The 24575-nt window shown below is 31.6% G+C and overlaps 1 long non-coding RNA gene across 1 annotated transcript; it reads right to left on the bottom strand.

Annotated features, from left to right (window-relative positions):
- Nucleotides 1-238: 238 nt before the first annotated feature.
- On the bottom strand, nucleotides 239-5451 carry LOC114580503. The gene is made up of 2 exons (XR_003701939.1): nucleotides 5224-5451; nucleotides 239-441 (listed from the first exon to the last, which is right to left on the bottom strand). It is a non-coding gene; the product is annotated as an uncharacterized LOC114580503 (long non-coding RNA).
- Nucleotides 5452-24575: the final 19124 nt, after the last annotated feature.

A 24575-nucleotide genomic window follows, 5' to 3' on the forward strand; every position in this document is an offset into this window, starting at 1 on the left:
CTAACACTTAATTTAAATTTATTTTAAATTATGAAAAATAACTTAACTAATCATAAAATATACACAACTTTACCTTTTAATTTCTTAAAAAACAAATTAATTGTAAAAGAAATCAATATATAATGAGCAATCATCTTTCTTTAAAAAATTTTATTTAAAAAAATGATCAATATCAAGTGCAATTTTTATGCAATTAAATACAATTAAAACTTGATAAATATGGAAAAGAGCATTCATATCAAAATTAGACCAAATTGCATATCATCACATCATTACAAAAAAAGTAATTGGAATTATACAACCCATTAAGAAGTTTCATGATGTAATAAAAAATAAAAACTCAACAAAAGGTAAAACTATTTTTCCTTTTTCTATCTGATAATTCAAATTCTTCAAACTCTTCCAGCTCTGCTCTCTAGTACCAACTAATATGATGCAAACCTGAAAAATTAAGAGAAAAGCTAAATAATAATCAAAGTGGAAAATGCATTTAACAACTGCAATATTATGAATAGCAAGACCAACCTGAATTTTTTCAAAAGAATAAAACTGAAAGAGTAAATTGAGATAAACTTTGTCCACAAGAATTATTGGATTTAAGGATATCTTCCACTCGTAAATCTTAAATCTTGAAATAGTTAGCAAAACAATTTATCAAGACTTGGTAAAATTTAAATGGTGGAAATTACATTTCCAAATAAAGATGATTTAGGAGAAGCTCTCCACCTCATGTTAAAATGAAATCGTACAACAAAGAGATTGTAACAATTGATAGTTTGCACTACAAAAATCGATGAATGTTTCTTATATTAAATCAATATATCAAATTTTGTCAAAGCAAGAGGAAATCAATTTATCAAAATTTGGATGCAAAGTAGAGCTTAACAAAAAAAAGTGAAATAGATTTTAAAATTAAATTGAATCCAAATTCTTCAACAAACGAAAATGGTTTCTCATTAATTAGTATGCAATGTGCTACCATCTCCCTCACTTTTTCATGATCATATTCTTGACTGCTCTGAGAAAATGAGTTCTCTAGATCTGTTTGTTGAAAATGTAAGATTTTATATTTTTTTTAAGGCATGAATCCTAAGAGCACAACGATCCAAATGTCTTTTAAATTGTGATGTTGCACCAGTAACTTCAATAAGTAGTTGTTTTTTACAATGCACACATTCTCTTTTTCTTTGCCCAGCAGGAAGAATAACTTCCTTAAACTCATCCCAAACTTTGGATCTTTTTTCTTTTATTTATTTCTATAATATCATCAGCTTCTTCAATACAATTCACTTGATTTTCATTAGTCCACTTTTCAACATCTTCGTCAATCTCATTGTCATCATTATGTATATCATTCTCATTTTCAGGTTGACTATCAACAAAAGAGCGAAGATGATCATTAAGTCTTCTAGTCTCAGTATTTATAGGCTCAATATTATCTCCTTCCATACTTATTAGTGTTGACATTTTAAAAAAATGATAATAGCATGAGAATACTAAGTTAGAAAAGTATTGTAATGAACATCAACAATGTTAAGGAGCTAATTAGCAAACTACAACATGAATTTGCTTTTCATACAAATCAGCAGTTAAAGTATTGCCCGTCACCAAAAGAGAAGGATAACCATCCACACAACAGTTATAAATCTTGACAAAAGTTTTATTTCAATCGAAACCAAAAACATCACAGAAAAGATGCAGTAACAAAAGAAGTTGACCACCTTTAAATATGAAAACAACAGCAATTGAGTGATACATCTTAGACTTTAAAGTTATACAGATTTTCATGATTCAACTGGCAATCAAAAAATGATTGAAAAGTTCGTATAGGTTGTTAGACCTATAGCAGTTGTCCCAATGTTATCTAAGAGGGGGATGAATTAGTTTTTTTAAATTTTTCTTGGAAATTTATGAAAACCATTTTATAAAATTATTTGCACAATTTAAGTTTTAACAAAATAAAATTTTTCAACCATAGAATTAACAACAACGACGACGACAACAACGACATCAAGCCTTTATCCCACTACGTGGGGTCGGCTACATGAATCAATTTTCTCCATTATATCCTATTAAAAGTCAAATTCTCGTTTAAATCTAATAAAGAAAGGCCATTCCTAATATTTTCTAACCAAGTCTTTTTAGGTCTACCCCTACCTTTCTTAACATAAGTCAAATCTAATACCTCTACTCTCCTAACCAGGTCATCGGAAGGCCGCCGTTTTATGTGACCAACCCATCTAAGGCGATTCTCTCTAATCTTATCTTCTATTGGTGCTACTCCAACCTTTCCACGTATATGCTCATTTCGTATCATATCTCTAAGGGTAAAGCCACTCATCCACCTGAGCATCCTCATCTCTGCCACACTTAACTTAGTATTATGCTTCTCTTTTAATGGCCAACATTCGGCACGATAAAGCATTGCAAGCCTCACTACCATCTTATAGAATTTTCCCTTAAGTTTGAGGGGTACATTTCTACCACATAACAAGCACGATGCATTCCTCCACTTCAACCATCCAACTTGAATTCTGCTGATAATATCCCCATCTATTTCACCATCACTCTGAACAATAGATCCAAGATATCTAAAACATGTACTCTTATTAATGATTTGATCGCCCAAAGTCACAAACCCATCTCTAGGTCTATTACTACTAAAATTACACTCCATATATTCCGTTTTAGATCTACCCAAGCGAAAACCTTTAGACTCTAAGGTTGACCTCCATAATTCAAGTTTACCTTCAACTACCTCTCTAGTCTTATCAACAAGAAGAATATCATCAGCAAAAAGCATACACCAAGGTACATACTTTTACAAATGTCTAGTGAGAACATCTAAGACTAAAGCAAAAAGATATGGGCTTAAGGCTGATCGTTGATGTAACCCAACCGAAATAGGGAAATACTTGGACAATCCACCTTGTGTTTGAACACAAGTAATAACTCCTGCATACATATCTTTAATGATTTGAATATAAGCATTATTGACTCCTTTCTTTTCAAGAACTCTCCATAGCACTTCTCTTGGAACTTTATCATATGCTTTTTCTAAATCAATAAATATCATATGTAGATCCTCCTTATTTTCTCTATATTTCTTCATCAAACCTCTTAATAAATGTATGGCTTCCATAGTCGACCTACCCGGCATGAATCCAAATTGATTTTGAGAAGCATTAGTATCATGCCGCAACCTATGCTCCATAACCATAGAATTAACATTGCAGGAAAAATAAAAATGCAGAAATGTAAAAAAAAAACACAGTAATTTATAGTGGTTTGGTCCAACAAGACCTATGTTCACTCCCTGAAGACCCCCTTTTCAGGTATTGCACTATTACCAAAGTGACTCTCCTTTTACTCCCACAACAAGGCGAAGAAGCCTTTACAATTACCTTCTCTTCCACCAAATCCCGGTACGGCAGAGTACTGTCATCCTTTCACACCCTCCAAGCATCGGCAGAGTACCAGCGTCCTTTCACACTCTTCAAGTGTTGGCAGAAAATCGACGTCCTTTCACACCCTCCTGATGTCGGTAGAGAATCGACAACTTTTCACACCCTGGTGTCGGCAGAGAACCGGCGTCCTTTCACATCCTCATATTGTCAGTAGAGAACTGACATCCTTTCACTCTCCAAGTGTCTGCTGAGAGCCAGATCTTCTTCAAAGATCTTCCCTCGAGCGTCTTTAAAGAAGTAAAAAAGAGATTTGCTACAAATACTAACAGAATCTCACCTTTGAGTAACCTTGTGAACCTTTCACACTCTCAATTTACAATAAATCTCTTTCAACACTCTCCCAAATCATTCTTACACTTTTGCTCTCAAGAAAAATGAAGAAGGATTCGTCCTTAGTCAGTTTTAAGAACCTATATTTGAGAGACACAAAAAACCGTTCAGAAAACTGAAAAATTTTAATTTTAACTATCCCAGATCATAAAGTACGATTGATAATTGTACGTACGAATAGTTCAAAGTTTGCTCTTACAATCCTATACAAAATATTTTTGTGCATGATCATCATATAGTACAAATCTATATCGTCTCGGATGAACAATTCAAAAAAAATTCCTGTTCGTATGGACGAAAATGTTTGCATCAATTTCATACTCTTGACGTCATTTGTACGAAGACAAAATCATCCTGAACGAATAGTTAAAAAATTTTTCCTTTTCGTATGGATGAAAATGTTTGCATCTTTTTTATACTCTATACATCGTCTATATGAAGGCAAGATCGTCCCGGGCAAACAATTAAAAAAATTAACCTATTCATGTGGACAAAAATGTTCACATCGATTTTGTACTCTGGACTTCGTCTGCACGAAGGAAACTTCGTATAGTACAAACAATACTTAGAAAATTTTTCCATCAAAGATTTTATTAACTGCTTACTAGAGGAACTAATTGGAAAAATTACCCCGTACGATTAGAAATCATACAATACGATTAGTTTAAAAAAATTTACAAGTTTTAACTCTTCCCTAGTGTGTGTGTGCACGATTTTCCAATTACATCACAAACTCTCAAACTCAAAAAAAAGTAAAAAATACAAATTTCATTTATAATAAATTCTAATCTAATCTGACCTAAAGTCTTCAACAGACTAGAATATGATTTTTTTTTTTGAAATATTAGTACAGACGAATAATAAAAATAATATATCCAATATATGTTAGGAGAAATATTAATTAAAATAATAATATTTGGAATAATTAAAAATACATATGATATGAAAATATAGTTATGAAAATTAAATTGAAATAATGATGCAGTAACAAATGAGTACATCATAGAAACACATGGATTAAACAAGCTTTTAGAAAGCTAGCTTTGTAAATTTACAAACAAAAGCCCTAGTGTTTTATTGTTATAGACCCATATACAAAGCAAAACAAACTTTGGCTAGTTGGGACAAGAATATCTTCTCAGAAGTTGCAATTAATCATGGAGAATACAAATATAAAATTCATAAATTATCACAACATGCCAGCATCATCACCCTTTTTTTCCTAAAGCATGATAATCTACTATAAATATGAACAAATACCGTAACATAATGAAAGGAAAATTCAAGTTATCAACATGAAGCATAAATAACAGATCTGATGGCTGTAGTTGTGTGAGATATGAGAAATCAACATAGAAAGAAAAATGAAGGGCAAGAACTAAAGAAGGAAGAGGAGGAAGAAGGGAAAGAAGGAAAAAGAAATTACAAGGAGTCGACTGCAGTTGCGTGAGAGAGCCCCGGACCTAGGCGGGGTCTTTGCACGGCTATGGCGTGTAAGAGGGTTGGATGGCTCGGACCTGGGAGCTTGGCTTCTATGGGGTTAAATGAACCGAAGAAGCGGGAGAGACGAGAGACGGAGGGCACGACTTGAAGCTAGGGCGTCAGGAGGCATTGAGGCGAAGAAAAAAAATGAAAAAAGCGTGCGCGGGTTATGTCCCCAAGGCCTTATGGGTATGGTTTTTAGCAATAAACCTTTAAAAGTATTTTAAAAATAATAATATCATAATTATAATATATTAGCATATAAATATATACAATTTAATCGAGTAGCTTGATAAGCTTTCGAGTCAAGCCAGTTTAAGCTCGAACTTAAGCTCATTAATTAAACGAGCTCTATTATAGGCTTGAGCTCGAGCTCAATTAGCTCGGCTCGCAAGTTTGTTAACGAGTTGATTTCGAGCCGGCTCATGAGCTAGCTTGGCTCACTTACACCCGTAGTTCATATCTGAAGTAAATTCCCAATTTTGAAGAGGAGTTAGAAGGAAAATTGGAATCCATGCCATCCAATCCCTAAGGAGGGCATTTGGGTGTGAGCAAAAGAAAATCAATTGATTCAAGGTTTTATTAATTGGCAAAGTTGTAGAGAATATATGATGAGTTTGGCTAAAGCTGTTGACTTCATGAACTCAAACTTATGTTAGATTTTGATGGTCACAAATTAAACTAAGAAATTTGAATAGATGGTTTTAAATGAAGTTAACCTAGGAATAGCTTCATCATTAGGATTATTCAAGCATGCAAAAAAAAAAATTTATTAAACTAGGAAAATGTAGTGTACTATCATATTAAGACCAACTCAAAATAAAAATATTAAAGGCAAACAAAACAAGCAAGGGAGGCTGAAATTACCCATTAGAATTAAATTAGATTCTCATAGTAGTAACATCATTAAATTATTTGGTTCATGAGCTAAATTTTATATTAGATATCACTTATAATCTAATTAAAAACAATATATTTATATGGATATTTTGTTAAACAATACATGAAAAAAAGATTGTTTTGAGTACTATAATTATTCTATGTACTAGAAGTTTTATTTCTTTTGAGTATTAAAAATGGTATGGATGTGATTATAGATAAAAGTTTGAAGTAAAATATTATAAAAATTAATAGAATTGAAGATGTAATTATAACTTTAAATATTATTGTTGATGCTAAGTTTATAAATACTATAATTGTTTATACTCTTCAAGTAGATTTGGATATATGTTCAATAAAATTTTGGAATGTCATAAAAGAATTAATACAAAGGATAACTCTTGAAGAAAAAAATTTATTGGAGAAGAATTAAATGGACATGTTGATATAGTGGTAGGAGATTTTAAAAATATTCATGATGGCTATGAGTTTAGAGAGACTAATGAATGTGGTAGGATCATATTTGATTTAATTTTAGCTTATGATTTTATAATTATTAATGTCATATTTAATAAAAGAGAGGAGCTTCTTGCCACTTACAAGAATTATAATAAAACTCGGACTGGTTATTTTTAAATAAGAAAAACAAGATCATTTTCTTATGAGTGGTATAATCATGCTTGATGTAATTAAATTTTAATTAACTTATAATTATTTCTAATGCAATGCCTATAAATGAACTCTTTATATAAAAATGATATATTTGAACTTTTAAAATTAGGTATAAAAAATAGATTTTTTCCTCTAAAGATCACAACATATCGTAGATAGAACTATGCGCTAATAGATCAGCTAGTTTGCCATGACTCACAGGCGGGGAAGTGCTTAACAAGGAGAGAAGAAAGGTATGAATGCATGAGAATTCCATACGTGCTCTGACTCTTATTTGGAATGTTTATCTTTCTATATGAGCTTAATTTATTTTATTTAGTTATAAGTAGAAGATTTTTTTTTCCTTATGGGTCTAGTGAAATCCATGATAAAATAGAACATGTAAGAAAAAAGCTATAAAATAGGCAATTTCTAATGTATAAATAGTTTTAAAAAACTTATAAATATAAAATTAAATTAAATAATATGAATTAGAGGCCATGTGGCCAATGCTACTTAATTACGAACAAGGGTATGCAGAATGTAATGGTGGCCAATCTTCATCAACAACAACCCGAATTTTCAAATAATGACGCAAGTTCTTTTAAAGTGAAGCATTTTTTATCTTCATTTCTTCGGCTTTCTTCTTCAGGATCCTTGGGTCCGTTAGATCTGGATCTCTAAATGGAAAGAAACAGTCCCATTTTAGGGGTTTTTCTTTCCTCTTTAGATCCCAAATTATCAAAATTTAGAGCTCCAAATGGAAGGAACTCTTCCCTAAGGGATGTCTTCTTCTTCTTTGGATTTCAAATTGGATATAGGAACTGCTTCACTTCAATTAACTTTCACAACTCATTTTAAATTACATTTGCATTTGAGAAAATTAAAAAGCTTTGTACACCCTGTAGGTTATTCTATGCAATTTATATAAAATCAATCATAAAAATCCCAAGCACAAATATGTAATCAATTACTTACTTTTGAGTAAAAATAATAGCTTGGCATGCTTTTAATTTTTTTAGGGGCCTAAGCTACAAAAGCATCTACAAAAATTTTTGGTTAATTCATATTTCAATTAGCCCCCTTTTATAATCCTACATAAGCATGACCTCCAGCAAAAAAACTGTTAATATCAAGATCATTCCTAACCTAGGAAAATTTAAACTCCCATAACAGATCAACGGAGAAAAAAATCATAGCAAAACCATCAAAGCATAAACATCATCAGATTTATTGCATAAAAATATAATAATTAGCACTCATCACTCACCAATCTTCTTTATTACGCATAAAAAATAGTAAACACATCGCATGAAAGAACAACGACCAGTCTGTGCAGTTTGGATGTGTCCTGAGTAGTTGTTGTTTGAAATTTTCTAAAACTTTTAGTTTGTTTTAGGTTAGGGGAAATTTATTTTGAGTTTAAGTCTTAATATTTTTAAGTTTATTTTAAAATGAGTTTTAAATGTTAATTTTGATTAATTATTAATTCTTTGAAGTCTCTGATTTTTAATAAGTGTTTTAGTTCTTAAGCTTTCCAATCCAATACACCTTTGTTCTTTGAATAGAATCAAGAAAAGGGTATGAAAGTTTTAGTTTATTAATGATTTATTATTAATTATTTAAGTTAAATAATACTTGTCGTTATTTACATCTAGGTCATGAGGTATATTTCACCCTCTTTGGAGCTAATTTAATAGTCTCGTAAGCTCGGGTTACCAAAAATTATCTTTTATTTTTTTATTTTATTTTTTTGTTGATTTTAAATTGATTCAATTAACTAATGATTTATCAATTACCTATTTATGTTGAGTAGTAATTGTATTTATTTATACCAGGGCCGTGAGATTTATTACACCCTCTTTAAGGATAATTTAATAGACTCGTGGGTCCGAGCTACCTAGCAATTATCTTATTATTTAATTAATATTATTTATTATTTAATTAATTTTATTTTTTGGTTCCTATTTCCTAATAAGTGTTTAAATTATTTTGGTAGTTTTAATATTTAATTCTTTATTTTTAATTAATTAATAATTTTTTATTTTAAATTACTTTTTATTTTAAGGATTTGTGATTGGGCTTTTAATTTTCATTTGTTAAATAATTTGTAGTTTTTGGATTTAATTTGAATTTATTATGATTTTTTAAAAAATTATCCCTAATATAAAGGCTGATTTTGGCAATGGTTAATTAATTAATGTTCTTATTAAATTCTAATTATTGTGAAATTAATTACTATGGTTCATTATGTCACTAAGTGTGCTATGTTCAAGTTTCATCCTTATTATATACAAGGAGAATTTTCTATAGTTTTTTTAAGTTATCTAGATAATCTTCTAAATTATTTTTTATAAATGTCTCTACTATTCATTTGGGCTTAAAATCTGATGTGTCTAACCCTTCAAGCAATATACATAAACTATAGGAGTTTCATAACCTATTATATGTAATGAATTTTTAAAACTTTGGGTCAAATTATGACCCAAAACCTTAGAAACTCAACAACCATAAATATATTACTCACCAAAGCTCATTTAAATTAGGGGATGTTGTATACATGCCCTAATATCTACTGCCCAAATTTGAGCTCAAATGGACAATTATTTAGGGAGTAATTAAGGGAAAACCACAAACATTAAAACTGTAATAACTCTCTATATAATGTCCAAAATATTTTTAAAATAATTTTAAAGCAAAGTTAAGCTCAACCTAGGTTCAGCAAACTCAAGAAGTCCAAATTTTGGTGAGAAATAAAATTTTAATCATTTTTTTATGTTTTAGCCATTTTTTTAATTTATTCTTAATTTTTAATCCTAATTTTTTGACAGTCAATCATTGTCCATTAATACGTGCCACAGGTCAGCCAGGGGTGGTAACATATAATTTATGTGTGGAAAACCTTACTGTATGAAGGGATGATCATATAATATGATTTGAATCATAATGTAGAATTATAATGGTTCATACATAACAATTTTGCATGAAATTGTGGCAAAATCATAGCTCTTCAAACCCATGCAAACAAAATAAAGAGCTATGATTTCATCTTCTTCACATGAATGACCAAAAATCCTAAACATAAGAAAGTTTTCAAACTTAATGTTTGGTGAAAATGGCATGAAATTTTAGGAAGAGATAAAGCATGATTAAAGAAGAAGTCAGGAGATATTTTTGAGTTCAAAAATACATCAAACATAAAACCATTTAATTCTAGATCAAGAAGCTAGGTTTTTGTATTTTACCTTGGTGGAATTGATTCTAGAAGACTTGGAATGACTAGTTGATCTCCTCCTTAGAGCTCCAGAAACATCTTCTCTTCGTGGAGGGGAACTAGAGGTGCACTTGATTTGAAATGAGGAGGAATGATAGATTTTGTCCTACTTTAGGTTCCCATTCTCGAAGCAATAGCTAGGATTAATTTGGCTTCTTCTTAGATGGCTAATAAGTGGAAAGGAGCTAAGCTTTTGTGCAGGAGGGTTGTTGGAAGGGGGAAGAGGCCATTGGCCACTTTTCATGAGGTGACCTTTTAGGTGCCTCAATTGATTGAGCCAAAAGCTTACACAACATTCTTGGGTTGCTTGTGAAGCCTCCAAAAGGAGTTTAGGCAGACCATAAGAGCTGATGTGGAGTAGGTTTGAGGGCTTTGGAAAAAGTTTACCAAATATGACCATTGAAGAACATTTTAGTAATTTTGGCTATATTGACTAGTCAACATGATCAAGTGACCTAGGATGGAATATTCAGAGTTCCTAGAGACTATTTACATGAGTCTTAGTGGATTTGATTGCATAGGTGTGAAGTTTGAATTTGAAAAAAAAAATGAAAGATATTTGAACAATTTAGGTGAGTTGATTGAGTTAACTCACAATGAGTTGACTCATATTGAACTTGAGTTCACTTAAGGCATGAAGTGGAGTGCACTTGAGTGATTTGAGTTTTAGTTTGATTACAATCAAGGATTTAACTTTAGATTGTAAATTTTAAGGTGATGTAGCCAACCTCATTCAAAATGAGGTTAATAAATAGACCCCCAAAGGGTGTGATGAATTTTTGAAAAAGTGAATCACATGTGTTGGCATTGATTGAAGCAGTCAACTATATCTGAAAGATATGATGATTGATTTGATTTGAGTTTTAGATTTAAAAATGGATATTTGATTTGAAATTAGGATGGTGCTGCGAGAGGCTTACTCCACCACAAGTAAGCTTGGGTTTGATTTGAAAATAGGATGGTGCCACAAGGGGCTTGATCCACCACTAATAAATTTGAAATAATTTATTTTAAAAATTAAAAAATCAATGAATTTGTTAGAAGTTAATTATTTTTCCTACTTAAATGATTGCAGCATCAAATCATTATCCCACCAGGGATTTAAGGGCAGTTGTGCATGACATTTTCTCAAAAAGAAAAGAGACTTTTTGGTAAAGTTAACTTTGATTTGGTTTACTTGATTTTGAGGATAAGAAGTATAGGAACTCACATCTAACCTTGAGAGGATGCTAATAGGGGACTTATACTTAAGAGATTGATTTATTTTGGGTTTGATTTTCATTAGATCAAAGAAAATAAAGCATGAGGAAACACACCTATCCTTAAGTCTAAAATATGACTAAGCTATGATGGGGCCCAAAATGCTTAAATCTAATAATCGAAAGCTAAGATCTAAGAAAATTAGATGCTTGATGACTCACATCTCACCTCAAAAATCAAAATTTCTTTTGCATTTTTAATAACTAAACGAGATAGAAAACACGGGAACTAACATCTTACAAAAAGCAACTAATCAAGGAGATATTCTACCTAAACCTTTAGGAAATTGGCAAAATATATCTAATCATGTATTTAATTTTGATGTTAGGATGGTGCCATAGTTGGCTTGCTCCACTATGATTGGGCCTAATCCTAAGAAAAGAAAGCATGGAGACTCATACATACCCTTAAGGAACAGAATGCGACTAAGTAATGATGGGCCAAGTAGGCTTAAATCCATCACTAGCTGGTCTAGGTCTAAAGGAAATTGGAAGCGTATGGACTCACACCTTCTCCTAAAAGACTAAAATTTTGATGTAAGGGTGGTTCCACAGAGGGCTTGCTCCACCACTATTAGATTTAATCTAATAGAGAGGAAGTACGGGGACTCACACTTAATATTAAGGGTTAGAATATTTTGATTTTTTATTTAAAATTTGAATTTTGACTTCAAACAATTGTATTTAAAGATAATTGAAACTAAAGATTTTTTTTTTTTATTAATTTCATATTTGAAATACATCAAGTATAATATTTTTTGAGGAAATGCCCATTGACAAGAAGAATTGGGTGGTTTCCTTTACAATTAGTTAACTGATAGAAGCCTCCTTTGTAGACTATCTCTATGATAAAAGGTCTCGCCCATGTTGGTTCAAACTTTCCACTTATCTTTCGATGGGATATAATAGGCCTCCTAACCATGTCTCCTACTTGAAAAGTTTTAGGGCATACCAATTTATCATAAGCTTAAACCATTCGTGCTTTATATAATTCTAGTTTTATTAGGCTTAGAGATGATGCTCTTCAAGGCCTTCAAGCTTATCCAATTGTAGTTGTGCACTTTATTGTGATTTGATTTTTAATGTCCACTCTTAGTGATGGAAGCTGCACTTCCAAAGAGAGAACATCCTCAAACCCATAGACTAAAGAAAATAGAGTCGATTGAGTTGGAGTATTTTAGGTATTCTAGTAGGCCCTCAAGGCTTCAGTCAATCTCTCATGCTAGTGACACTTATTATTATCTAGGGTTTATTTGTTATTTGTATCAAAGTTTTATTGAAGGCCTCAACACAATCATTTGTTTGATGGTAGTAGATGGTTGAGTTCTCCAATAAATACTATGATGCCTTATAAAAATTATTTATTTATTTAGACTTAAATGCAAATCCATTATAAAATATGATTCTATGGGGTACGCCAAATCGATATACAATATGGTCATAGAAGAAATTTAAGATATGATGTGATGTTACTTGTCGTAGGTGATTTATTTCACCCACTTGGAGAAGTAGTCAATCTACAACTAAGATAAAATGATGACCCTTTGGAAAAGGAGGGTTAATAGGTTTGATAATATTTGTGCCCCAACTTTTAAAGGGTCACGAAGCTATCATTGGATGAAACACATTAGGTGGTTTATGTAAAATCATAGCTTGAACTTTATATTGATGACAACATCTTACAACGTTCAAGTAATTGTCAATCATATAAGGCTAATAATATCAAAGTCATTTAATTTTTAGTTTTAATTTGGGACCCAATTGATGAGCACCGCATAATCCATCATACATCTCATTCATGATCCTTAGTGCTTCAAGCTTTTTTAAATAATACATCCACATTTAATCAAATGATTGGTAGTAGAATATTTCATTCAAAAGTGCATATAAGATGGCACTTTTCATGATTTGATTGGAAAGTTATTTCTCACAAGGATGTTTGCCTTCTTGAAGATAATCAATATAAGGCTATCTTTAATAACCTTCTTCATTACTCGTTGAAGTGGCAATGAGGATTCCAGAGGATTTCTTATTAATGTGATTGAAATCTATATGAGCTAGAGCCTATCGATTCTGAACTTATGGGAGTGGAGTCCTTTTTTAGACATGCAAATTTATTTGGAAGCTTTGCTAAGACATCCACTACAGAATTGCTTCTATGAGGAATCTTATACAAAGTTACAATAAGAATCTACTTGAGGAGATGATTTATGTATTGATAATATTTTAGGAGTTTTAGATTCAAAATCTTATAGGTTCCTGCAATAAGGTTGATAACCAATTGAGAATCTCCAAAGATTTTAATTTCTTTTATTTCTATTAATATCGTAAGCTCTAAACCATTTATTTGAGCTTCATATTCAACCTTGTTGTTTGAATAAGGCTCTGACAAATGATAGGAAAAATACATCATTCCCTTTTTTGGTGTTATGAAAATCAAGTTGATTACAACTTTTTTAGGAAGAGTAACTTTTAGTGCTTCATCTCACTGAAAAGATGCTGCACCATCAAAATGCAACTCCCAAACATGATCATTTGATTCTTCTAAACTCATGATTTGGTCATTAGGTAAATCATCATTTAGGAAAGATTTTGCCAAAGCTGGATGCACTGCAAGGAAGTCAGTAATGACCTATTCTTTTACAGTTTGTTGATGAATAAATGTTATTTCAAATTGAAGCAATATCATAGACCACCATATCAAATATCCTAACATAGGTTAGGTCATAATATATTGTAATGAATTTATTCTAGAGATTAAACTTATCTTGTGAGAAAGCATGTAATGCCTTAGCTTTTGGTTATAAAAATTAAAGCATGATAATGTTTCTCATTGGAAGGATATCAAATTTCTATAATAATTAGTCATCAATTAAGATAGTATAATGCCTCTTCTTTTCCATTCTCATCAATTTGTGCCAACAAAGCACCATATAACTCATCTAAGCGGTACTGTATAGGATCAAAGGCTCCCCAGGAATTGGGGCTACCAAAACTTGAGGATTTATAAGATATTACTTTGTATTTTTAAAAGCACTTTGATATTTTTCATCCCATATAAATTTGGAATCATTTTTAACTAGGACAAAAAAGGTTGATATCTTTCAGAGAGATTGGAAATGAACCTTCTTATGTATGTTAACATACCTTGAAGAGACCTTAACTGAGTAAGATGTCTAGGAGTTTGCATGCTTAAGATGACTTTAATCTTAGCATGATCAATTTTTATTATGTGGTGCCTCACTACAAAGCTAGAAAATTTTCCTAAAGTGATGCCGAAGGCACATTTTAAGGTATTTGTTTTGAGGTCATAGCTATGCAATAATTCAAAGATAATTCTTAAGTTATATAGATGAGACTCTTTGACCTTCCTTTTTTATGATTAAATCATCGATATAACATTCCACCAAATTATGAATAAGTTCATCAAAGATTCGGGTCATAGCTCGTTGGTAGGTTATTCCATCATTTTTAAGACCAAATGACATCACCTTATAATAAAAGATCCCTATAAGAGTTCTAAATGCAGTATTTCTCTCATCTTTTAGGTCCATATTCATTTGGTTATATCCATATGAGCCATTCATAAAGGAGAGAAGAACATGAGAAGATGCAATATCCACCACAAGTTCGGGTATAGGCAATGGGAACTCATCCTTGGGACATACCTTATTCAGATATTTATAGTTAATATTTGAATTTGACCAATTTTCAAACTGGCATGATGTTGGCCACCTAAGAGGGATATTAATCCTCCTAAATAAAATCGGCCTTGATAAATTTCTTAATTTTAGAAATGACTTACTATTTGATCTCTAGATGAATGCATTGAGAAACTTACTTAATTAGAATAATATTAAGTCGAATCTTGAGTTTATGAACCACTACATTGGAGGAAAAGCCTGGCATCTAGTCATATTAACTAAGCAAAGAAATCCTTAAACTAGAAAAGGAGTTTAATTAGATCATTTGATTCACCTTCACTAAATAAAGAGAAAATGAAAGTAGAGCGAGGCTTATCCTCTATTCTAAGGTTGATTTCTTTTAACTCGTTGATTGTCAATTTAATTGTTTCCACAAATTCAGGGGGTGCATCCCTAACTTAAAGTTCATTTAAGCCATCAGATGTTTCAAAATAAATCCTATTGAGAGAATTGATAGTTTATATAGGTACCCTTTCAGATTCAAGATGGTTTGCTATCAAAAGATGATATTGATCATTGCAGAATAGCCCAAAGGTACCAAAGAGGATACCAAACCCTTAAATTTCTTTATTTAAGGTATACTAGAGCTCTTTATGGTATCTAGATTGACCCTTGGTCAAACACCTTAGATAAAATATTTAGAAACATAACTTTTTACATATACAAGAAAGTAGCCAAAAAATAATTTCATTAATTCATTGAAATCAACCTCATAAAGATTTACATCTTCTTCATTCCTTGAGGTGGATGGACCAGGAAAGTAACTTCTGGACCTTACCCACTTCACCATCTAAATTAGAGTCCTTAACTACTAACCTTGTAACCCTATAAATAAGCATAGAGGTTAAGGTTAAAAATTTTATTCTTCTACTCAACTTTTCGTATGTTGTTAATTTAGGCTTGTCACCTAAATTTTTGGAACATTATCCTCTAGATCGTTATCTTATTTTAAAGTTATATTAAATTTTGGAGTATTTATCTTGTTGTAGTCAAAAAGAATTTTTACACCCTGCACCTATGAATCATCATCTGAACTTAACTCCAATTCAATGTGTATATGAGGTATTTTTCTTTCAAATGAAGCACGACCTCGATTACATGCTATTTGGGACATTCTCCCACCTTTTTGAGGGAAAGTATTTAGAGGCCTAATGATTATGACCTTAACATTATATTCATTATCTATATCTTCTCTTTCTTTATTTTCTTTCCTCTTTCATTTTCTCTTTCTTTCGTCATTACTTTTTCTTCCGCTCTTTCTTTATTTATTTTATCCTCCTTATTCATAGTTTCACATTTAGAATAAGTAACATATTATTAAGTGCATAATATGAAGCATCTTTGTAGATATCAATCTTATGGATAGAGAATGATTGCAAATCACCCAGAATCACAAATTCAATGCCATCTCATTGGTACTCGATGCATTGGTGTAGGGTAGATGGAACCATCATATATTCGTGGATCTAAGGTCTACCTAAGAGTGCATTGAAAGACTTCTTTAAATAAATTATATAAAATTTGAATTCTATTTTTAATTCTCTTTTTTCTAACAAGAGTGTAATTGAACCTAAAGCCTTCTCTCCTTTTTCATTATACCCATGTAGCATCATATTATCGGTGCTAAGTTTACACGTGTCAACTTTAATATATGCTAGAGTCTTTATTTTTATAATGTTGACTGATGCACTAAAATCAATAAGGACTCATGATAATTTAAAATTTCCTACTTTTACAAAAATGTACAATGGGTGATTGTGATATGCAGTCCCCAAAAGTAGATCCTCATTAAAAAAAGGTTGCTCTTGGGATTTCTTTGAAATATAAAGCTTCATCTTATAAAGTTTTAGCCAACTGAGCTAAATAAATCTCTAGGTCAAGAAGTGCTTTAATTAAGGACTCCTTCATTTCTTTTGAGAGAATGAGGGCATCATAGATACTCAACCTAGCTGGCAATTTTTTAAGATGAGCTAAAACATTATAATCAACTTTGAGAATATTAGCCTCGGTACCAATGCTACTAAGCAAGTATTTGCTTATTGAGTTGAAGTTTGAATTTGATCATTGGATATGAGTTGTTTGCCTTTCTCATTAATTGAAAGCCTAGGGGGTAAAACTTTGCCACCACGAAGTTATACTTCTACAATCTCCTCGAGATGATAAAATATAGTTAGGTATACACCACACTTAGGCGAAGTAATGTAATTTTCTGATGGAGGGTCAAAATTTGAAAAATCTATCATAATAGGACTCCTTTAAAGTTAACTTTAGGAGAATTACTATCTAATAAGGTTCTAGGTTTTTCTTTCTCTTTAGAAATTGAGATTAATGGATTATAATTTATTAGATTCTCATTGATCATTACTAGATTTGAATTTTGATCACTAATAATTTTTTCTTTCATTTCATTTTGTCATTAACCATTAAAATGTATGTAGAATGATTTTTCATTAATTTTGGTCACTTTTCCTTAGATGGGGCAAAGTAAAAGCCAAGTAAAATCAACAGGGATAGGGATCTAACTCCGCCACCCACCACATGCCTACATCTCTTTTCAACTCTTTCCTTCCTCTCAAAATTCACATCCATTATTTTTCCTTTGTTTCTTATCTATAGTAGTTCTCAAAATTACTAGAAAAGATATCATCCCAACATCCTCCTGTAGATTAATCTTCTAGATCGGCTCCTGGCTCTCATTGGAAATTATTTAAAAGTTAAAAATATTTGTTAATTGACTTTTTAGATGCACGTGATAAAATAACATCTGATTCATCTCAAGAGGAGAAGAAATGTTAGATGATTTACTTAAGATGATTTTGATAAGCCTCTAATCCAGATCCATAAGATACTCCTTTGGGATGATTACATTTCCCTATCTAAAATTATTTTCCAATCAATTCTTAAAGGTAAAACTATCTTCAATTGTGTGACCTAACATAAGACGATAATGAAATTAGGGTCATCCTTTATATTTGCCTCATTTGACTTCTTGGCCTCCAACAATTTGAAGTATATTTTCTTTAATAAATTTTTAAATATCTTCCTTACTGACTTTCTTTTAAGGTATTGACCTTAGTTATCTTCTCGTTAAAAGTTGTAAGGAAAGCATCTCTAGGAGGATAAGAGGTTGCCTGAAATGGTTGAGGTGGAGGATTATTTGACGAGCTCTTCATTAAGCTTCCTGTTATCTATTGCTAACACGGTAGCTGACTTTTTCTCAAAAGATTTTTGAGGCTTTACAACTTTTCTTTCATGAGATAAATCTTTCAAGAATGGTATTACAGGAGCCTCTTCTTGTAGGCTATTTTCCTTGTTAAGTAGTTTCTCAAAAGTCTTTATTATGAACTCTTTAGAAGAAATGCAATAGGTCAATGAATATTCTTTTAAAAAATCTCTAATGCATACTGCTCTTGCAGCTATGATTCACATTTCATTGAAAGGTTCCATCTCAAGATATACTTAATTAGAATCTCACTTGGCTTTTTCTATTCAATGACCAAATTACCTACAGTGATATAATGTTGAGTTCTAGAGAATCTCTTTAAAAACAGACTCTCCAAGTTAACCAAAATTCTAACTGACCCACTAGGCATATCGACATACCATAAAAGTAATTCCAGAAAGATTGTTAATAAACTATTAAAATAACAGAGCATTCATCTCTCCAATGCTGCAACAACTGGCACAGAAGTGGGCTAGATATTTTCTTGAGTTTTCCAAACTTCTTAATACTTTGAATGAATGTGACACAAAGCCCTATGGATAAGGAACCAAATCATACTCTTCAGAGTAGGGTCTGCCTTTTGGAATAGATATGGCCCCTTAAGATTGGGCTAAGGCCTCACTTACTTGATTTTCAATCATTTACTTGATATCTTTTTCTACAAGGACTATAGGGTCTATTTTTGCCTTTTTATTCTACTCATCTAACACTTGAACTACTGGTCGAGGCTGATGAATATGAGGTTAATGTGTTCTTGCTAATTGATCCTACATTTTCACTACTCTTAACAACATTTTTCTACCTTCTTTTTCTAGATTCATTATATGCTCATCTTTATCCCTAACTCTGACGAACATATCTGAGTCTGAATCTACAACAAATGACTCCTCTTCCTTATGTTCCTGATGTCTATTGGGGTCATTGTCTCTTTGTAAGGATGATCTAGTCTCCACCATGAAGACACTACCAACGAGAATATCCCCCACTCTAGAATTAACCAATAGAAAATTAATACTAATATAGCTATTTTCATTTTATTTAAAACACTTTGTGCATCTCATACCAATTATATAAATGCATATATTATAAAAAGGTTAATTAATATTTTTAAGGATTTTAAGCTAATTTGTGGATGAAAATATTAATTTTGTGTCCCATTTATGCTTGCAAATATCTTTTTTAAGTGCCAGAGAAGAGTTCTTTTAAGATATGTAAGGATAATAAAATAATTGAATTTAATTAAGATTATAAGGCATTTGTATGTCTAAATGGATGGCCACATCCACAAGTACTATGTAAAACATTCTATCCATAAATGCATAACCTTGTTTGAATTATATACAAAAGATTTGTATCATAATATAAGCTAATTGTCTTAGTTTATTATTATTTATTAAACAATAAATTTGGAAAAAGAGAGAATATATATATATATATATATATATATAGACAAATTATCATTGCCTTGTATATGAATTTATTCTTCTTACATAGGAATCATGCACTCTTACATGGCTAGGATCACAATGAGTAAAATGGACACTTTGAGTATTCTAAAATTGGCCATAGATCATATGGGAAAATGTTGAGGTATCTTCTTTTCAATATTTAAATCATTTTGAGGTAGGTTCTTCTTGAAGATTTGTAGTGATCTTAATATAGTTTTCATTTGGAGATTTGGATTTAACATACAATAACTTCTCCATGAAGATGCTTAATAACGGGATATTAAATATGCAAAGGTAATAGGTTAAAACTCATGTAATTAAGTATTTTTATTAAATTATAACTTCTCATATAATTTAATATATTTTATATTCTTATGTTTTTAATATTTTTCATGAAGTAAATTTTATAAATAGCTATGGAATTCTATGTTGTAAGGAAGTATAGTTTGAAATGTAATTAAGATTACTCATTTTTCTTCCAAACATAGCCTGGTGGTAAATTTATTATCTCTTTCATTGTCAAGGTTGAGAATGATAACCATCCTTTTTTTTAGAGAATGATAACTCCTTTAGAGAGGGCATGGTTGTTATTAGGTTATTATTTTCAACTAGTGCTCTTGCCTTGCTTACATTTGTTTTTCACACATCTTTAAGACTATAACATTACTTTATCATGTAATCATATTTTTTGTTCTATTTAATAGGTTTTTGAAGATTATCATTCTTACATAATTGCAAAAGAGCATCATGAGAGAAGAAGTGATGTCTTTTCATTAAGAATGTTTTGGAGCATGTTGGTTTGCCTAGCTTGATCATCTCAAATAGAAATTCTTACTTTATAGACCATTTTGAAAATCACTTTGAAATTCATAATAAATACAATGTTCAAGAGAAGCATCCCCTTCCATTATTAAATTGATGGCCAATTTTATGAGGTGAACATGATTACTAATCTTTTATGATGATTTAATGCACAATATCTAAAGATATTGAAGAAATATCTATCATAAATTAGATTCACTTTAAATAAGATAGTCCATGGTTCAACAAGCTAGCTCCATTTGAGATGTGCCATTGCTCTCATGTTTAAAACAAAATTGATTAAGAGTTCGCATCTAAATGATGAATACCCTCAAGAGTCAAGTTGAAAGCCTCCAGAAAGATCAAATATGTTTGGAGAAAATCTAAAGAATTTACTTTAATTTAATAGCACACTTCAAGAAAATGCAACACCTCTATAAGAGTTAACATATCCAATATTGACTAAAAAATAAGTTTGAAGAAGAAAATTTTTATCTAACTCTATATTAATAAAAAGAGAACAAAATTTGAAAGAAAAAAAATCAAGGCCATAAGGTATGGAACATTCAAAATCTTGAAGATGGCTAGAGTCAATACTTACTTTGTTGGACTTTCCCACTTACACAAAGATATACACAATAGTGAAATTGAAAAATATTAAGTTACCCGATTCTTCAATAATAAGTAATGTGGCATAAAACGTCCTTTTAATAATCTATTGTTAGGTTAAGAGTATTAGTTAAATTTTGGCCAACTCGTGGAGAAAAGGATCACAATAACCCATCAATGCATCAAATTGCTCTATAAAATAGGTAAAGGTGGCTAGTAGTATCTAACTCAAAGTGGCACACTTTGGAGAGAGAAGTTGAAATGTTTCTTCTTCCTCAACTTGATTTATAGATCACCTCATAAAGATAGGTGTATGCTCAAGAGCTTGTTGATTCAATGATCTAGAAATTGGTTATGATATGTAAAAGCCAAGTAGACATATGAGAGAATCTATAATATAGTCGAAAGGATTCTAAGCCAACAACATTGCTAGTGAGAGGATTTAAGATGAGAAGAGAGCTTGAGAAGAGGCTTAACAAATACTTGAAAGCATGTATTAAGCCTTAAAACTATGATTTTACTCTAAAGATAAGCCAAAATCATAGCTATATATATCATCAATCGTGTAATGATAATTATAGCATAGCAATGACACTCTAAGATTTCAATAATAATGAGGGTTCATACCCCATAACTTCTTCATTCAGAGCCTTGATTTTTGTCATAAATATATAATATATATTTTCTTCCATAAAACATATATCGTTACCCTATATTTAAGTGATTATCATTCTCTTTATAAAGGGAAGTTAGATAAGGGTTTTAAGTGGGTTTCATTATGCCTTGAGACATAAACTTGAAAGAAATCAAGAGAGAGGGATAAGTAGAGAGGGGATTTAAGGAAGAACTTCTTCCTCCATGCATGGAGCCTAGTAAATCCATTAATTAAACTATGTTCCTCTTATTTTACTTCCATAACAAATCAATATTACACACATGTAATTTGTGTCATCTCCTTGACGTGGTTGTGCATAGATTAAATATTAAATAGATTTAAATGAATTACTAAATTTGTGTTGATGGCTTTATAACTAGTGTATACATGATATGCTATTCAAGATAATTGATTGGTGACTTAATGATTGTTTGTGGATTGTATAACTAGTGCATGGATCATAAAGTGATTAAATAATTCTCAAGCTATAATGATGATTGCCTTATTATAATCATTTTTCAAGATTTTCTTTTGAGAAGAAATCATCATTCAATTTATCATATTATTAGAAGAAATTCTAAACTTTTTTATGGTGAGTTATTATTAATATGAATTTTTAGCAAGTTTTTTAGTGATGTGGATTGTATAATTTACCTAATCAAGTACGAATATGATAAAATTGTTGAATGTCATGTATGTGAGTATTTAGTCCAAAAGTTTAAAAATTTGATTATAAAATCATGCGTACTTCATCTTAGAAATTTTAAAACTGAGGTATCTCATGAGAACCTCTCATTTGAGTTTAACTGAGCCAAAATCAAGAGCTTAAAAGTATAATTATAAACTTCTAAAAGGCATTGAAGAATTAAATGATACAGGTTTTATGCAATTATAATTAAAATGATTTCCTCAATGAAACTATTTTGAGGAGTCCAAGATAACAAAATTGTATGTTTATTAATGTTATGAAATTTATTGAAGGAAGAAGAGATGTTTCTTGAATAAGGGAGAGAGACAGGGAAGGGTAAAGTGTGAAGAATGGGAGGAGAGCCTTCTTTATTGACTCATTAGGCACCTTTCAATTACAGCACATATAAGTGTATTTATACTCATTTACACATTGTGCGGTGTCTTGCAAAACAAACTAATCTAAAACTAAAATGATATCTAATAAACTCCACATTGGTCCAAATTTTACAATCAAAGAACCACATGTGAGCCTGCTGGAATTTAACATGCTCTTTATACTACCTCCACAAGCAAATCCATTGAGTCGAGCTGAATCCAGCTCATCTCCCACATGTTCCAAACCGCGTGCACCTGCAACCTTTAATGTTCCTCTTGGGATCTGTATACTCCTGCCTTGTACATTTCTTGCTCCTATATGCTTTCATCTCACGTACTTATTCCTATGCGACATGCTCGCTCTTGAGCACCCACCACCCTCCAGCTCACTTGTATTTCCCGAGCACTCATGTGCACGCTGATTAATGACTTCGCACGTGCCACTCATCTGCTAGTGTAATTTCACGGCTTGTGACCAGCCTATTGCCCTGAGGTTCTTGATTATGCTTTTATCTCTGCTGCTCCAACACACCAAATCAGAAAGATCATGCTTGTTGATCTGCCTTTGCCCCACATGAAAGGATACATAAGTCCCGTCGGCCCTATGGCCTCCTCCCGTACTGCCACCCAGGTGACACCAAGCCCTAATCGCAATACCTACATGGGCTTCGGCTCCACCATCCATAGGTTCACAAATCCGAATAGCTCCACCAAGATCTAGAATAACACCTCCAGCCTGCTCGTGCTACACCACCATGCCTTGTGCAATTCATGCTTTTGTCTTGCTCATGTGTCATCCCACTCATGTTCTCCTTATGCTTCTGTCTAAGTGTGTTTGCAAGAATCTGTGCTCAGCATGCGACCCTACTTCATTTTTGCATTTAACCTCCCGCACCATGCATTATCCTTCTCCGCAAAATTTTTTGTCCACTCCACCTTACATAAATAGAACATTTTCTCTTTAGGTGCGTGTTCTCTGGTGAGTGTTCGCCTGGTTCCCATGCTCACATCATTTAACTTCGACCACACACTGCTGGTCTTCCGTTTATTTACATATGGAACCAGTGAGTGTCCTTCCAGCCTACCCACGTCCCTTACACATATGCTTTTCTTGATCATGACACAAAGCCGCATCATTATACACTACTCGCACAAACCCTACACACAAGCCACTCTAATATGCCTATCCACCTCTCGCATGTGCTTGTTACAACAAACTTGATCTGCGAGTCACTAGCAACTCGAACACCTCCTTCCTCCTTGAGATCATCTTAATGAGGCTCTGATACCACGTGTTACGAATTCTTAAATGAGGAAGATGATTCTTGGATAAGAAAGAGAGGCAGGGAAGTGAGGAGAGGGAGAGAACTTGCACATGAATTATATATTCCTTCATTCATGGGCCTTACAATTACTATTACAACCTCTTCTATTTATAGAAGAATGAACCTATTAAGATAAAGAGATCTTAAGAAATAACTAACTTAAAACTGGACCAATATCTAACATTTAAGACACTAATTCGTCCCCAAAAAAATGAAAGGATCGTACAAGACCTATTTAGACTCTCTAATAGAATGACTATAATTATAATAGAGATAATTAGAACACCCCCTTCAAAAATTTATAAATATGTTATATCCTTACATAATTTATATTCTTATTCAATTATGAGTGGATTTTTAGCAAAAAGTAATCAATTATTCATTTTAGAACTTAATTCATAGT

This window comes from Dendrobium catenatum, unplaced genomic scaffold (genome assembly GCF_001605985.2).
Source record: "Dendrobium catenatum unplaced genomic scaffold, ASM160598v2 fragScaff_scaffold_1061, whole genome shotgun sequence".
Classification (NCBI taxonomy): domain Eukaryota; kingdom Viridiplantae; phylum Streptophyta; class Magnoliopsida; order Asparagales; family Orchidaceae; genus Dendrobium; species Dendrobium catenatum.